Source organism: Tachypleus tridentatus, chromosome 13 (genome assembly GCF_004210375.1).
Source record: "Tachypleus tridentatus isolate NWPU-2018 chromosome 13, ASM421037v1, whole genome shotgun sequence".
Taxonomy (NCBI): Eukaryota; Metazoa; Arthropoda; class Merostomata; order Xiphosura; family Limulidae; genus Tachypleus; species Tachypleus tridentatus.
In genome coordinates this window covers 233,962,430-233,980,038 of record NC_134837.1, presented here as the reverse complement: position 1 = coordinate 233,980,038, position 17,609 = coordinate 233,962,430, and the positions used below count along the sequence as shown (strand labels likewise).

Sequence of the window (17,609 nt, the reverse complement as noted above, 5' to 3'; positions counted from 1 at the left end):
CAGAATATCTACTACGATCTTGTTCAAAAACTAACCTAATCAAATTAAAATATTTTCAGCTAAACATTTACTGAATTCAGAGATAATTATTTTAGGAGTATTTATTTTCGCCAATCCGATTTAACTATGGTTATTTGGTTGACCATGCCATTTATGTATGAAGTACTAGTTATTACAACAGTTTATACATATGCATTTATTGACTGGGTTATAGTTTCATGAAGGGGAACCAGAGGGAACATTACTAGGACACCAAAACACTTGGCGACAGAATTTGTTTGTTGCCAGAGAGCACATTAATATGAGATGTCACTTGATGTTATCATTCAAGTGTCGCTCATTAGAAAGCATGTTTCTAGAGCCACGAAGTGACACTAGAGCGCGAGTTGGTATAATGAGCTCACAAATAGTGTGTTTTTTCTTGAAGTAAAGCCACATTGGGTCATCTGCTCTGCTCACCAAGAATAGTTGAATCTCTGATTTTAGCATTGTACTTCCAAAGACTTACAGTTGTCCTACCAGAAGACAAATAAGTAGTGAGTTAGCCATTAGACTGTGTTGCAGATCAACGTGTTTCAACCTTATAGAAACAATCAAGGTCTGAAAATTAATATTTATCTAACTTACATGACGCTGTGTTTACAATTACGGTTTTGCTTTATAAGTAGATTTACAAATCTGCTGTTTTAATTGATCTTATCTATTTTAAAGTTCCTGTTCATATATTTTGTATCTTACAAAGATGGACAGTGTTTTATTAGGCGAACAATAAAACGTATTACTACTATAGCAGATGATGTTTCTGTATATGGATAGTTAAGTTTATTTTTTTGTTTTTAAATTTTGCGCAAAGCTACACGAGGGCTATCTGCGCTAGCCGTCCTTAATTTAGCAGTGTAAGACTGAAGGGAAGGCAGCTAGTCATCACCATCCACCGCCAACGCTTGGGCTACTCTTTTACCAACAAATAGTGGGATTGGCCGTCACATTATAAAGTCCACAGACTGAAAGGACGAGCATGTTTGGTGCGACGGGAATTCGAACCCGCGACCCTCGGATTACGAGTCGAACACTTCAACCCATTTGGCCATGCCAAGCCATGGATAGTTAAACAGGATGATGATTTCATCATAGAGTGTTTCAACATGTTATCATTGCCTGTATTTAATTACATATAAAACTATTTTTTGTATTTTATTTTGACTTGGTATAATAATAAAAGTGTTATTCACAACATATTTCATTTTACTGCAATTTTCACTTATAAAATTATTTGTATTACGAAGACAGATAGTTTTTCTATAGGTGAACAGTGTTATTTTACTTCTGTAGGAATGCTTACAGATATCAATTTTTTCTACTCATGTTTATAATTTTTATTTATATGTTTAACTGTTTTTCGTGAGTTCCTATAGGTAGATAGTGTAACTAGTACATGTAAAGTACATCTAAAATGTTTTCATAAATATTGAATGAGACAATTAGTATAGCCAACTGTGTTTCTAAAAACACATTTAACAAACTGAGATATAGGTTTCTCTTCTGTGTTTAATTTGTATAATACATGTTTTACAAACACCATCCTGAAAAGGATGTTTATTTAAATCTAATATTTAGTTTCATAAGTTGATTTGCTCTGTTAAAGTTTACAGGATCTACATAACGTTTAACTATTACTTCCACAAGTTTTTGTCCAGATCTTCTTTCTTGCTGGTTTGGAACCTTTGTATAAAACTTTTATTTTTAAGAGTGCAAGTTTTCTTTATGTATTAATCAAAACGTCTATCAAGACACATCTAATCCAACTCATGACTTTTTAGAAACCTTGGCCTTTGTGTTTGCTGAAGGATAAAACAAATACTGTGTTCATGCATGTGTGTGTGTGTTTTCTTATATCAAAGCCACATCGGGCGATCTGCTGAGTCCATCGAGGGGAATGGAACCCCTAATTTTAGAGTTGTAAATTCATAGACTTACCGCTGTACCAGAGGGGGACACTGTGTTAATTTTTATACAACTGTAACACAAACCAGAAATTCTAATTTTATATTTTTCAAAATTGCATTATAATATTACACGTATTAGCTATTTGATTAGTGACTTTTGAGTTTAGTGACATAGAGAATCCCTTCGTAATTAAGTTGGTTAGACTCTGGCACAACTTATTTTGGATTACTTGTTTTAGCCTTAGTTGAACACATGTATTAGCATTACTGTTACAGGAAGCTTTTTTTTTTCTTGGAGAATGCTTCTCGTATTGGTGCCTTGCAATACACATCATGCACTATGACTGGCTACTCTTCATACCACCTGTATAAGTAAAATGAATTTGTTCTATTCGTCAGAGATGTGACGCTTTTAAAGTATTCATAGATCCGTTAATTTTAAGCAATGAGTTATCAGAATTGTGCAAAAAATTATTTTATATTTCATATCCGTTAGCTCAGTATCATACTTTACTAATTGTTATAAATGTCAAAAGTCTACCTCATTAACAAAAGTGTGATCATTCACTATGTTATCTTGTTTCATCTTGACTGTCTTACTGAAGTAGTTTTGTGATTATATTATTTATTGAAGTTTGAGTATACATGTAAATTTTAATTAATTATTAATAGTTCTGCTTCTTTATTTGCTTAAAATTTACCTGTAGAAGCTTGCCTTTATTTTAATTCTCGATTACTAGGTTTTATGCTGATACATATATGTTGCGTGTATAATTGTTCAAAGTAATTGCACTAAAATTTTTCCTGTCACAGGTACCAATCAATATTATTAGTACCGTAATCTAGATTCTCTACAGTGAGGAGGAAACTGAAAATATATCTTGTGGTTCATTCACTAACATATTAAATAACTTTTATTATTCTCATTTTTATCAGAATAAAGACTAGAAATAATGCCCTTCTCTGGAGGAATCCATAAACTTAGGAGAAGGAAGATACGTATGATAGTCTGTAATTGAGGGTGAAAGAGAAATGTCTTTTTGGCTGGAGTCTAGATTCATTAAAAGAGTGTTCTCCTGCACTCTGTCAGGTTGTTTGTGGATTCTTACTATTCTATAAAATGGTTACTAGAAGTACTATCCGTAGCTGCAATTATTTTTGGTCAATCAAAGCAAGACACCTTGAAAACAAAGTCACTACAAAGGAAACTGTATTTTGGATAACAAACTTATATCTTGTGGATAACCTTAGAAAATATCATTAAAATGCATTAGCTGGTTGAGATAATGAGTTGAGTACTATGTAATAATCGTAGCGGTTGTACCAAAATGAGATGACCCTTTCTTTACGGAAGGTAAACTTCCTTGCATGAAGTAGAGGAGAGTTGATTTTTCATGTTATCAGTGATTCTTTGACAGTATATTGTTCTACTCATTCTGACGTTTTGTTTTTCTACATCCAACATATGTTCTTTTGTTTTCCAAGTGTATCATTTCTTCTTGGTTATTGTTTACACATTAATAGTTCAGAGGAGTCGATATCCTGCCAGTAGAGTTGTGTCAGATTTGATGTAGGCGTTTTATTGTAAATTCATCATATTCCTCGATTAAATTTACACTTACATGGTTTGGCATATAAATCCTGTCAACAATTTTACAATATGGTTACTTTGCTGTCTGTTAACCATTAGATGACCAATTATATTAAATTTGATATAGAAGTTCCAGAATTCACATACAAACACTATGTTGGTGACACTGTCTATTTGCAGTTCATTGCTTTCAGCAATCGAGAAGAGTTTGCTTTCTGGTTGTGAGTTCCATCCTTGTGCAGTTTGCGGAAAGTAAGTTTTTTTGTTTTTTGTTTTCTTTGGAATTTCGCACAAAGCTACTCGAGGGCTATCTGTGCTAGCCGTCCTTAATTTAGCAGTGTAAGACTAGAGGGAAGGCAGCTAGTCATCACCACCCACCGCCAACTCTTGGGCTACTCTTTTATCAACGAAAAGTGGGATTGACCATCACGTTATAACGCCCCCACGGCTGGGAGGGCGAGCATGTTTGGCGCGATGGAGCGAACCCGCAACCCTCAGATTACGAAATGCACGCCTTAACGCGCTAGGCCATGCCAGGCCCCGGAAAGTAAGTATACTATACTAGATTTGTACAAAATCTTGTTGGTGAATGATACAATAAATCTCAACTACCTCTCTTGCTGTATGTGGTGTAAGACCTATATATGATTACAATGAAAGTGGACTGTACAATATGGCGTTTAAAAAGGTAATGACAGGCTTTTTCACTTCACCATTTGCCAACCTATACATTTTATGTCTAATCTGATTTTCTCATATCTTGCCGACACCATACTTTTATTCTATAGGTATATTATCATTAACATTTTAATATACTATTTAATGCATCTTCTGAAACTAAACATTGTGCATCACCATAGAGAATTCTGTCTGTTGTGGCCAGTGCTTCTTGTTGTAGTGCGCTGCGGTGTCCCTGCTTTCCCACAGGCAAAGATAACAGGGAACTTGGTAAAGCCTCCTTGAAGACCCATCAGGAATGCTGCCATTTTCAAGTCTCTTATAACCTCCCAGCCATACTCGTCATACTTCAAGATCTTGACGCTGTTGTATTCCGCTTTGAGGTGTACCGAAAGATATTTAAATTTTAAAAAGTCTTAAATTTATATAACATAAAACCTTACTATTCAAGCAAGCAAAAATTGCCCGTCTTACCTTCTAGAGGTTTTTTGCAGTGTTCGCGAGTAAAATGAGGTGTCCAGGGTTTGTCTTGATTCCAGACAGGCATGCCGAAGTATGTCTTGTAGGCTTCACACATTTTAGCAGATGCTGTCACAGAGAACTTTTTCGCTACTGTCTTGATAAATTGGCCAAATACATAGCAGAATACATCTGGAAAATGCTTGCAAACCAGATAGATCTATGTGTTCACTTAGGCAGCTAGAACTAAACTCAAGTGGTGAGTGGTGAGCCCCTGTATATATGTTAATATGGAAAGTTCTAGAAAATTCTCCTAAGTCCTACAACATTCTAGTAAGTTCTTGAAAATTCTTGTTTGTTCGAGAAAATTCTCTATTAGCTACTCAGCACTGAACCTACCTGGAATATTCTAGAAAATGGGTAAATTTGAAAATTTCATTGCCCAAGTCACAAAAGTAAAGTTTTAGGAGAAAAATATGTCTTTTCCATTTACTTTAGCATAAGCAATTGGGAAATAACACTTTTCTTCCCAGGAATAAGAAAAAGTAAAAATTTTGTTGCATAGTGTAAAAGAGAAACGATGGTATTTCCTTATCCTTTAAGAGATTATTAATGTATGTAAAATTCAAAAATGTATTTAAATAACAAGTTTTTTGTAAAAGAGATTCTCTTAGTATGTAATATGATATATTTAAAACTATTTTCCATTCCCATTAAGATTTGCATTATTTTAAAGTTTTACTTTCTGAACTTAAACAATATCTTTGATATTTTTACTAATAAGTTCCAAAATATACTTTTCTTTGTAAAATTTTACTTACAGTCTTTGCTTATTTAGCCCCTTAGTGACACAGCTACTCGTGGTGGCCAAACCCTTTTTATATCTTTTGTTTAATAACAAACAACATTATCACGTATTCAATTATATTAAAGTTGAGATTTTAATACAATGAGTATTAAAAGTATATGTTGACCAGTTGCAGCTCACTAGCTGTTGAACTTGATTTGTCTAAACATTAAATTATTTCTGCTTTTACAATAAATGGTTTGGTGCTTCTACGTAGTGTCTACGCATCAAATTTAAACAACAGTTCTTTAAAATAAATATATATATAAATATGACAGTACTTTCAGTTGTCTGTTGTATCTCCATGTAATTTTTTCGCAGGGTGTCGATGGATGTTCACCAAAATTAATGTGGAGGCTCATGATGTCCAAGCGAAGATACAAACAATTTTTCAGTTTTTGTAGTGAGCATTTTTTTGTGTTTTTTACCCCTACTTCTCCCCCTGTTGAGGGATCTTCTTTTTTGTTTCTCACTTTTTTATATACGTTATTTTACAATTACGAATGGGGAAAGCCTATTTTCGTGTTCTAAGGTAGCCTTTCATTAATGATGAACTTATATAACTTTTGTCCTTGGGACTGTATTACAGACGATAATACTTATTGTGAGATTTAAATTAGCATTACTTTTTGCCTTTGTATTTAGAAAATGTATGGGATGAAGTATTGTCCTCTTCATAAAAGGCTTTTATTACCATGTTGTTGTTTTATTTCTGAACTAGTCATAAACCTGTGAAAGCGCCAGAATAAAATAAATGTATGAATGGAGAAACTACAGAGTTCATTCAGTTTCATGTCTCGTGCATTGGAAGTTGATTTTCTGGAGAGAAAAGGTGCTCTATTACATTACAATACTTAACTTTGCTGCACTGGCTAGGAAAACTCACCTAAAACCTGTAGAGATCGATGCAATTGACTGCAGTCCATCAACCAGTCTACTGCGTGTGGAGATTTTATTAACATATGAAGATACTATTGTATCTGAGTCAGTATTCATGTACTGCAAGATTAGAGGCATAGCCAGTAATGAGATCAATCTGCTTTGCTTTTTTAAAATGGAATAACGTAGACGTTAACACGTAATAATAACCAGTAGTAGATATAATAGTATATAGTATAAGTGCTTAGGCTTAATGATAACTTGAAATGGGTAAATTTGATAATGTAAATCAACGCATTTTCTAATTTCTTATGAAGATGAATACTGTTAAGTGTTCTCATCAAGATTCTGCTATAAGGGGTGAACAAGTGAAAGATTATTTCTAAATATCTAAGCCGTTTTTATATGCTGAGTTGAACTTTCAGAAAAATGCTTTACTTCCTGATATTAATTGAATTTACAGTTTTATCTCTCTTATATTTTGTACGTTATTATTACCATGTACTGACAAATGTTACTGTTTTAAACCACATCCATCAGGTAATTTTTTTTTTTACTTTCCACTAAGTATATAAATAACGTTAAGACGTATAAGATACTTTAACTGTACACAGTTGACACGTCATGTGTACTCTGGTTGAGAATGTTATGACTACAAATAGATGATGTGTTTCATACTCTACCACAGATATCATAAATTATTCTATTTAAGTGTTTCATAGCATTAATTTGGAACTTTGAAATTTTATATCGCAGGAAGTTAATACTAAATTGGAGTAGTGGCTGTTTTTTATTTAGATTTTTATTCAATACCAGATGCGTCCCTGATAGAGATAAAATTCAGAGTGTATTTCATATATGGATGTAAATGATGTGTTTTATTAACTGTTATTAAAATGTTTTTGAAATTATATCGGTGTGAGGATTGCTCTTTTAGTTTAAGATTGTTGTACGTCATTACATGCAAACTGATTCTTCTCTTTATCAATTTTATAATTACTCTTTTTAATTAAAATATTTTATTTTATACTATAAATTTGCCTTTGCAAGCGAATTAGCTTTTTTGTTTTTTATTGTTATTTCTTCACGATTATCATGCCATATTTAATAGTTTGTTAATGTAACCAGAGTAACCCGTTTGTACTTCATAATGTAAGTGCTAGGCTAACTAAAATAATCTTCAATTTTTCTAGGAGACAGATTACCCAGAATGGTCGTGTTGTATTATTTTATTGAACATTATAATAAACAGTGTATTTCATAATTTATCATATTATAATAATTCTGAGATTTAAGTAATCGACTTGTATGGTTTATATCTACAATTAAAGTTGTAAAACTTATGAGCAGTAGAGTTTAATATTTATTTATACTTAACTATGCTTTTAGTGCTTTAATTTCTTTTGCTGTTTTATCATGATCTATAATTTTGAATTTTAAACAAATATTTTATTACATGCATTAAAATTTGTTTTTTCTATATCTTAAGATACCGTATTATGTGAAGAATATAATGCAAAATTACGATTAAGTTGTGTTGAAATTCTATATATGTAAGGTATTATTGATTAAATGTTTTGTTATATTTATCATATTAAAATAATTTGTTCCAAACCTAAAATGATATTTTTACACAGCCTTGATCTTGAATCTGATATGGAGAAAATAAAAGAAATTGGGGTAAATTTTCACTTTACGCGATTTATTCGTAATTTGTAGGAACATTGGTTCATAATGTGTTCCATTGTTGCATGTATAACAGTTTAATAATTAGAGCCAAATTATTTGTTTTATATCGTATATGTACACATGTACCTTATGATGATGATAAAGAAGATAAAAGAGTCAAACGCCACATTATTAAACAAATATTCCACACTAGTAATTTAAGACACGATAATGTAGATGTGATGCTAGAACTACATCTGTTTTCAGCCTTATTGATGTCAAAGTCCTGACATTGCGTGTTTGTTTAACAACTTGAAGTCTAAAAACAAACAGTTCGAATTGTGTTCGTCACCCAGCCTCACATAGGAACGATGTTTTTTAATGTCTGCTTGTTCTCTTTTCTTTCACAATATATTGTTTATTGAGTTTACAAGCGTGTTCAAAATTAAACACAATTTTGCCACACATGTAATGTAACATTTGAGTTGATACATTTTTCAGTTCTGAAATTTTTTAATTTCTGAATTGTTTTCTATTAATTTCTATAAATATCTCTAAATATGTTAGTATTATAGAATATTCTGGCATGCCCTTTGAACTCTGTGAACGACAAAGAGTCTTTATGTAAGTGAAATTTAGTTTTTCTCTTCGTATGATTTATATAAAAAGTCTACAGAAAAACATGAGTTATTTTGACTAGTGGTGGTAAACGGTCTGGATCATCACCGTCAAAGGCGAAAGAAAGTCTTCCACGTGTATAACACGTGTTCGGCCTTAATAAGTCATCCTTAGAGTGAATTTCGGTTCGAGTTATTTGTCTCTTTGTATTTTAGTGTCAATGGCTCCTATTCAACAATTTATCTCCCAGGTCTTTACGTCTAGTTTCAAAGGTTGGTTTGTCTGAACAAAGATTAGATTGTAAAAGAGATTGCAAGTGGTAGAATTCTGCCATTCAACCCTCTAAAACTTTTAGTTCTTTCATGAAATAAATTCTATAAAATATATTTGAGGAAGTAAGAAGTTTCCAGCAGTACTAACCATTTCATAAGCTTCAGTGGTCCCTATTAAAAACAAAAATATATTATTAGTAAATCGTTTTCATGTAAAAATATGAAATTATCCTCTTTAAATACGTTTACAACCTAGGATTTCTGTTAAAATGTTTGTTTGTTTGTAGTTAACACAAAGTTCCACAAAAGATTATCTGTGATGTCGAGAAAAACCCACTTGTAGAGAAAAATATATATGTAAAAGCGGCTCGTTTGGGTTTTTATATATAAATAATTATCTGTGCTCTTGCTATCACGAGTATAGAAACCAGGTTTATAATGTTGTAAGTTCGTAAACATACCGTTGTGCCACTAGGGGACTCCGTCAAAATGACTAACAATCTGAAATACGAAATACAGAGTAGTGGTCAAAATAATATTTATAAGATTAGTTACTTGAATAACTGTTTGACTGAGAAATACATCAAGATGCGAAAGTTAATTTTTACCAGCTTAAGTCATTACAAATAAGAATTAAGTTCCATTAGTTTATAAGCACTTTTTATTGTTAAATACAAAGTGTTATGTAATATCACTCGTAAAATCAAACAAATCCTTTGTTGGTACTTCTTAAATCTCTCGTATATTCAAATAATTCCTACAACTGGATATGGCATCTTCATTAGCACATTGGTATAAAATGAATTAATTTATAACGCATTGGCAGACTGTTTGTCAGTACGTATGTCAATAACGTTAAGCTTTTTTTCAAAACCTATTTTCTATCCAACCTGAAAGAAGGTACTTTGTTTTCCAGTGGATTAAGTTGTTAATTAAATATAGACACTAATATGTTTTGTAGCGGTTTCTTACTTGGATATTAATGAGCCGTCCAGGATTACAAGAATTCTGGATTTTAGGTACTAAGTAAAATATTCCATACTGAATATGTTTGGATAGTATAGAAATTTTAGGGTTCTCATTGAATACCTTATGACTGAACATATCTATTACTTGAGAAGATCTGAATGAAAATTGGTAGAAATCTCTTTGTCTCCGCGTTTATTCAGTTTGGTATTTTTTAGTTGTCGAAATCTATGGTTTTCATATATAACCATATTACTATGTAACAAAATTTTTACTTTTTCTTGTTCCTGAGCAGAAAGTGCAATTTCTCAATTGTTTATGCCTAAAGTGAATGGAAAAATCCTATTTGTTTCTTGAAAGTTTGCTTTTGTGACCTGGGTAATGAAATTTTCAAATGTACCCATTTTCCAGAGCATCCAGGTAGGTTCAGTGCTGAGTAGCTGAGAGAGAATTTTCTGGAACTTACAAGAATTTTCTAGAACTTTCTAGAATGCTTTAGAACTTACAAGAATTTTCTAGAACTTTCTAGAATGCTCTAAAACTTACAAGAATTTTCTAGGATGTCGTAGAACTTGCAAGTCGCAAGTGAGAGGAAGCGTCACCAACATTTCTCAAGCTTCTTCACTCGTCAAGATGGGCTCTGCTTCATCCACAATGTATTCGGTCTGTGCGAGGCAATTGGAATTGCCTGTAACCCGAACGAGTGGCGCCTCTTCATTGAGAGCTTAACCAGAAGCCTCAAAGCTGTGCTGCTTCCTTAACGGGAATAAGTATCCGTCTATTCCCCTGGCTCATTTGGTGCACCTCAAAGATGAATACAACAGCGTCAAGACCTTGAAGTATGATGAGTATGGTTGAGAGATTATTGGAGACTTCAAAATGGTGGCATTCCTGACGGGTCTCCAAGGATGCTTTACCAAGTTTCCCTGTTATCTTTGCCTTTGGGAAAGCAGAGACACCGCCGCGCACTACAACAGGAAGCACTGGCCACAACAGACCGAGTTCTCTTTGGGAAACACAATGTCAAGTGTGAGCCACTAGTAGACCTACAGAAGTTGTTGTTCCCACCATTTCACATAAAACTGGGTCCCATGAAACAATTTGCCACAGCTCTTGATAAGGAGTCTGCAGCCTTCAAGCACCTTTGAGACTTCTTTCCTAAGCTGTCTAAGGTCAAAGCTAGTGTCTTTGTTGGACCACAAATAAAGAAGATCCTGGAGTGCGTAGAATTCTCCAAGAAGTTCAGTAGGAAGATAAAAAAAAAAGCTTGGGGCAGCTTTGTCGCAATGATTCGGGGCTTCTTAGGCAGTCAAAAGGCCGAAAATTATGTGAAACTGGTTGAGACTGTGGTGAAGAACTACGGCAAAATGGACTGCAGTATGTCCCTGAAAGTCTATATTCTTGACGCTCATCTTGATAAGTTCAAGAAGAACATGAGAGCATACTCAGAGGAGAAAGGCGAGCGCTTCCACCAACATATACTGGACTTTGAACGCCGCTACCAAGTAGCGTATAACGAAAACATGATGGGAGACTATATTTGGGGGCTGATACGTGAAAGTGATTTACATTACAGTCGCAAATCTCGAAAATCTATTGACGTCTAAACTTTTTTGTATAACTGTAGTAAAAATATATGTAAATCTTGATTCATATGTTGTTTTATTCAGACCTTATGTAAATGAAAATGTGCAAATTTGCTCGTTTTTACATAGAAAATAGGTTAATTTCTAAATTTCCTTATCCAGGTCACAAAAGCAAAGTTTGAAGGAAATAATGGCAATTTTCTGTACTTTTACAACATCAGTAATTAAGAAATAACACATACTATCTAGAAACAAAATTTGTGTTACACAGTGTTTTTGGTGTCATCGTTTACCGAGGAACGTTTTAATAATATCAGTTTTCTCATTTAAATATTTCAATGCTTGCTTCTACCAAATGTTATGAGTTACAGAGAGGTTAATTTTATCTAAATATAAAACTAAGTTCCTGATGATCTGATTCAATACAGACGTTTACAGTTTGTTCAGGTCTGCTTTTTTGAATTTTATTATCATCTATATAGATGTTACTCAACAGCACCCATCGTCAAATTATAGGCTACACTCGTCTAGCTGAAAAGAGGAATTTTACCATCATTTTTATAGCTCACCTACGGGTTTAAAGTGCAGAGTACGTTTTAGAGGGTCTCGAATCTTGAACCTTCGTATTCATAGTCCGGAAATAGAAGTGAAAAGAAAACGTCGGGATAAATTCTAAATGTTAAAGACTGTTTGAGATGTATTCCTATTTTATTAATGGTTATTGATAATTAATAGTTTTTCGGATTGAATGTCTTATCGTATTTAATATTCTGGATTTAAGTGTTTGTATTTTAGAAATAATTAAATTTAAATCACAAGGAAACCTTTAAAAACAATGTGTTCCTTAACAGACATTACATGGCTAATGAAATTTGTGCATCAACAATATTCACTTGAATATAATAAAGAATACGTAACATTTACCATACTAAACTATAATAAAACTACCTAAAACTGTGTACAGTATCATCATGTAAAAAGAAAAAGAAAATATACCGGACGTGTTTCGTTATATTAGTTTTGTGTTACTCTGTATTAAGTATTTTCAATAAAGGTAATTGTTAACTAATTGTTAAATGATATTAAAACCAAAAAACGTATAAAAATATTACGTATTATATAAGGATTTGTCGATCTCTATTACAGTTGAAATATGAAGAAACTGAAAAGCTTATTGTGCTATGTTTATAATATTTGATATTTTACAGTTAAAAAGGTAGTTTAAAAGCTTACGTATAATGCTTGCTGCCAACATTTTACTGATGAAAACATGAAGAAACTATAAAGCTTGCTGTAACAGATTTAGAAACTGTTGTATGGTAGAAAATGTATCGGAGTTGCTTAATATTCTAGTTATATTGGTAAAACATTCATACACGTTCCCATAAGACTCCACAATAAAACACAGTAAAGTAGTGGATGTAAATACATCATTAGGAATTATTTTATACGTATATTTGGTGAGCAAATAGTTCCCGAAGTCCCACTTCATGATCAAATACTCTAAATGGATAAACATGGTACAGCCAGGGCAACTGTACGTAGTAATGCTAATTATCATATGTAAGCTATTCATATGTGTTAAATTTATATTTATGTGTTTCGATATGGTTTTTGCACTTGAAAATATTTTGACATTTACCTACATTATTCGCAAAACTTTAAATAACAAAATCAAATATACTTGAGAGGGGCCGAAAAGTGTTACTCTTATATTGATTATTTGCTTTAATTAAACTTAAGAAATTAAACAGGTGGCTTAGAAGTGAAGGTCTGTATGTGTATTTTAGCGAATGTATATCGATATTTATCATGATTAGTGATCTGTACGATCATTCAAATCTAATTATTAATTAGTAACACATTTACATAAATAGATACCATATGCTAACTAGTTTATCTTTAGCGTTTCGACCTTTAAAATGCTGTCGTCTTCAGGGAAATTCTGAAATCATAACTAAAATTTGTTTCTGCATATTCTTATCGGAAGTCTTGAATATTATCTATTCTACCACTAAAGAGAAAGTACGTATCAATTTAGTTCTTATTTCTTATTTACTAGATCTCTGTCTTGTATTCAGAGTAAAAGCGATTAGTATAATTACTTGTTGAAGGAGAAGTTAAAATCCACGACATTATTTTTCATCCTGAAAGCATTTTTATTGAGCTACGTTTCCATTTTAGTTCCACTTAAGACACAAATGCATAAAACTCAAATCGAACTGAACGGGAAAAAGCACATATATATAGTAAACCATGATAATGTGTAATAAATGGTTCCAAAAAACATCCTCTCCAACCCATTGCTCAGTAATAAGCTTGAAAGCTCCCACTGCTAAAATCCATGTTTCCATGCTCCTGGAGACCACAACATATATTCCCCATTGTTTAGTTTTATGTATAAAACAAAATAATTAAACATTTTACATAATTCTGATGTGGATTATTACACACTAGCAGATACTCGTCGAAAATATTCAATAGAAGTTTTCTAACACTAGTAATGAATGATACAAAATGTACAGTCAATCCAGTGGATCAGTTGGTTTGTTTTTGAATATCGTGCAAAAGTACAAAGGGCTATATGCACTAGCTATTTTTCATTTATCAGTGAAAGAATAGAGGAAAGGCAGCTAGTCACCACCACCCACCGCCAACTCTTGTGCTACTCTTTTACCAACTAATAGCGGAATTTACCGTATAATCATAACGCCCCCAAAGCTGAAAGGACGAGCATGTTTTTTAGCAAAGGTGACTAATTACAATGTATTGTTCACAAAAATATTTGGATTTCAATGCGATGGGTACATCCACTACAATAGAGTGCTCAGGTTCGCTAAGTAGCCACAAGGATTTTTTTTCTGGTGAATGATAATTATTTGTTATTTTACCAAACAAAAAAGACACCACTACCGAAATAAGAGCTTTTTGATTGTTGCCATTTCTATAAAAAGTGCCAAAGTTTGAGATATTCAATTCAGTTAAAATTAATTTCGTCGACATGAAACAATTACATCGTGCAAATATATATATATATATATAGAGAGAGAGAGACAAGCGGATTTTTTTTTTCGTTTTAGCTGTACATCGTCGAATATCTATTACTATCCGTCAATTTTTTGACGGATGAAGTCACGTTTGCTTCGTGAAATTATCTCATAAAAAGAAACATTTCATTATTTCAATAAGTTTTCTCAGATTGACCGTTGAGCACTTGTGAATCACTGACAGATCAATGTTGATTTCAATATGACATTTTAAAGATGGCAAAAATGAATAGTTTCCCTGTAATGCACTCTTGAGAAAAAGCATTTTGACATATACATATATATATATCTTCGCACAACAGGTAGAGAGTGTGACAGACAAATATTTGGCTACTACATATATATAGATAATGATATATAAAGTAACTATTGTTAAAAAATAGTGATGTGAGTTAGAACACTAATAACGTGAAACTTTTTCATGTTCAGAAGTAAGGATATTTTAATGCACAATTTTGAGAAGCACATTTTTAACTTTAAAATGTTAGGTCTTGTACACAAAAGCACTCCGATTGAGACATGTGGCAAATTCCTTATGTTTTTATTTCCACTCTCTTTCAATATCTATGGTCAATCAATAATTTGTATTATCATCAGAGATTTTTACTACTGGTTAACAAACTATCAGTAACGAAGCGAACTCAATTTTGTATATGAAATGTTGGCATAAGAAGTACATCGCTGATAGTTAATTGTAGAATATGGTTTACCACATTTTTCATATCTTTTCTTGGGCTTTGATTATGTGTTTCACTACTGTAAAAAGTTACGTTTAGAAAATTAAATTACAACATTTGTGTAAAGACGATAGCAGCTTGGTAGGATTAATTATTTCCAATTGATGCACAACACTTGTGTTATAACAGTCGCTACCAAACTTGAAGTTAATTAGATTATGTTTGGTAATTTTATGCTATATGTACTCAGGTCGAGTTACTGTGCAATATAACATAGTTCATGTTACAATCGTATATTACCAAGGATTCCAGCTGTGGATGCGTTATAATGTGACGCTCAATCCCACTGTTCGTAGGCTAAAGAGTAGCTCAAAAGTTGGTGGTTGGTGGTGATGACTAGTTGCTTTCCCTCTAGTCTTAAACTGCTAAATTAGGGACGGCTAGCGCAGATAGCCCCAGAATAGCTTTGCTCGAAATTCAAACCAAACCATATATTACCTAAGAAGATTTAAAGTTTAAAATAATATAATATATATGGAAGATTTTTGCAACTTTGTCGTGAAGATTATCTAAAAAGTCAGACGTTGTAAGCCTCTCATACACAATGCATACTATTCGTCTCTGCGTAGTTTCCATAATTCATATAATATACTAGGACGATGGGTTCCTAGTGCTCAGTTCACCAGTCCAATTATATAGTATGTCTTTGTATGGAGTAACATTCTCCAGTTTCTTTATATATGGAACAATTGATTGAGAAGTATAACTGAAAGTCTAATCTTGGTGATTATACTCTTTTAATGTCGGTTCCAAACAAATATCCTTCTTCTTACGTCGCTTACTGTTTCCTGGAACATGTACATTACTTTCACAAGTGACATTCTCACCTGTTAAGAGATACCCCACTTTTCGTATCACAGATGGATGGAATTTCACTAGTTGTAGGTCTGTTTCTAAATCGTTTTGGTGTTCCAGGTTGAGCCATATACGTTTGTTTTCCAATACTATCAGTGAAAAGGAACATTTATATCTAAAATTCAAAGCAACTAATCTAAACACACGATTTCAGAGTATATTTTGTGTTGGAAACTAGTGTTATATATTTTATCCAACAATAATCAATTCTTCGTTGCATCTTATAACTTGCTAAACATCAAACAGCTTCAAAATGTAGTTCCGATAAATTTGTTTCGTAGCGACTTTTTATCGATTGTGACCTACTGACTTCTATACTCTATACTGTTTATTATAACTTACCCAGCATGTGTGTATATTACTCACAAGAATTGCTTTTACAACTCCATATATACTCTTCAAAAAAAGAAACGCAAAAGGGATATTTTTTTATTTTAAAGATAAATATATGTAATAACGTTACAAGCTCAGAGTATGTGATGTTACACGTGTTAAGGCACTGATTGTCAGACCAAAATGACAATAAAAGTTGTGCACTTTGAAAACGGAGGAAAACATCGGATTTTTCGCCAAAACTCATGCGTGTCCAATAAATTTGTTTGAGAGATCTGCATGTTCTGCAAGTGCAACATGTGCAAAATCCCTATAAAATTGACGGGTTCTCGGTTTCCATAGCTCAGTGTTAAGCCACCGACACGCAATACAGTTACGCCAAGACTGACTGAAGCACAAGGCAATAACGCCATTGGTCGCTTGGAAGCAGGCGAAACTCGATCAGATGTTGCCAGAGCTGTGAATGTCCACCAAAGCACCATCACAAGGCTATGGAATCGTCACCAACAACATGGATCAACTCGTGACCGTCCACGATCTGGCAGACCTCGTGTGACCACGCCCGCACAAGATCGCAACATCCGGTTACGTCACCTTCGGGATAGGACCACCACTGCGACGTCTACTGCCTCAACCATACCAGGGCTGCGTAGGATTTCCGATCAGACCGTACGCAACCGTCTACGAGATTCTTAGGCCCCATGTGCAACCCATCATGGTGAACGTCAACGACGTTTTTCAACATGACAACGCCCGTCCTCACACAGCCCGACTCACAACTGTCTTCTTGAGACACCACAACATCAACGTTCTTCCCTGGCCCTCCAGATCACCAGATTTACACCCCATCGAACATCTTTGGGACGAGTTGGACCGACGTCTGCGACGGCGACAACCTCAACCGCAGACTCTACCTCAGCTTGCAGCAGCTTTGCAGGCTGAATGTACAGCCATTCCTCAGGATGTGATTCGTTATCTCATCGCTTTCATGGGCAGGAGACGCCAAGCAGTTATTGATGCTCACGGGGGGCATACTGGTTATTGACGTTGAGTGACGTTAAACTTCACCTAGTGAGCGTGGACTTCGCCTTTGCAGACTTTGGATGTTCAGCAGTGAATGTGCAAAG

General features: G+C 33.5%; 1 protein-coding gene across 1 annotated transcript in view; it reads left to right on the top strand.

Moving 5' to 3' along the window:
* LOC143239356 (uncharacterized) overlaps nt 1-17,609 on the top strand; it is a 102,198-nt gene that overhangs the window by 38,892 nt on the left and 45,697 nt on the right. The gene's annotated exons all lie outside the window — the stretch shown is intronic.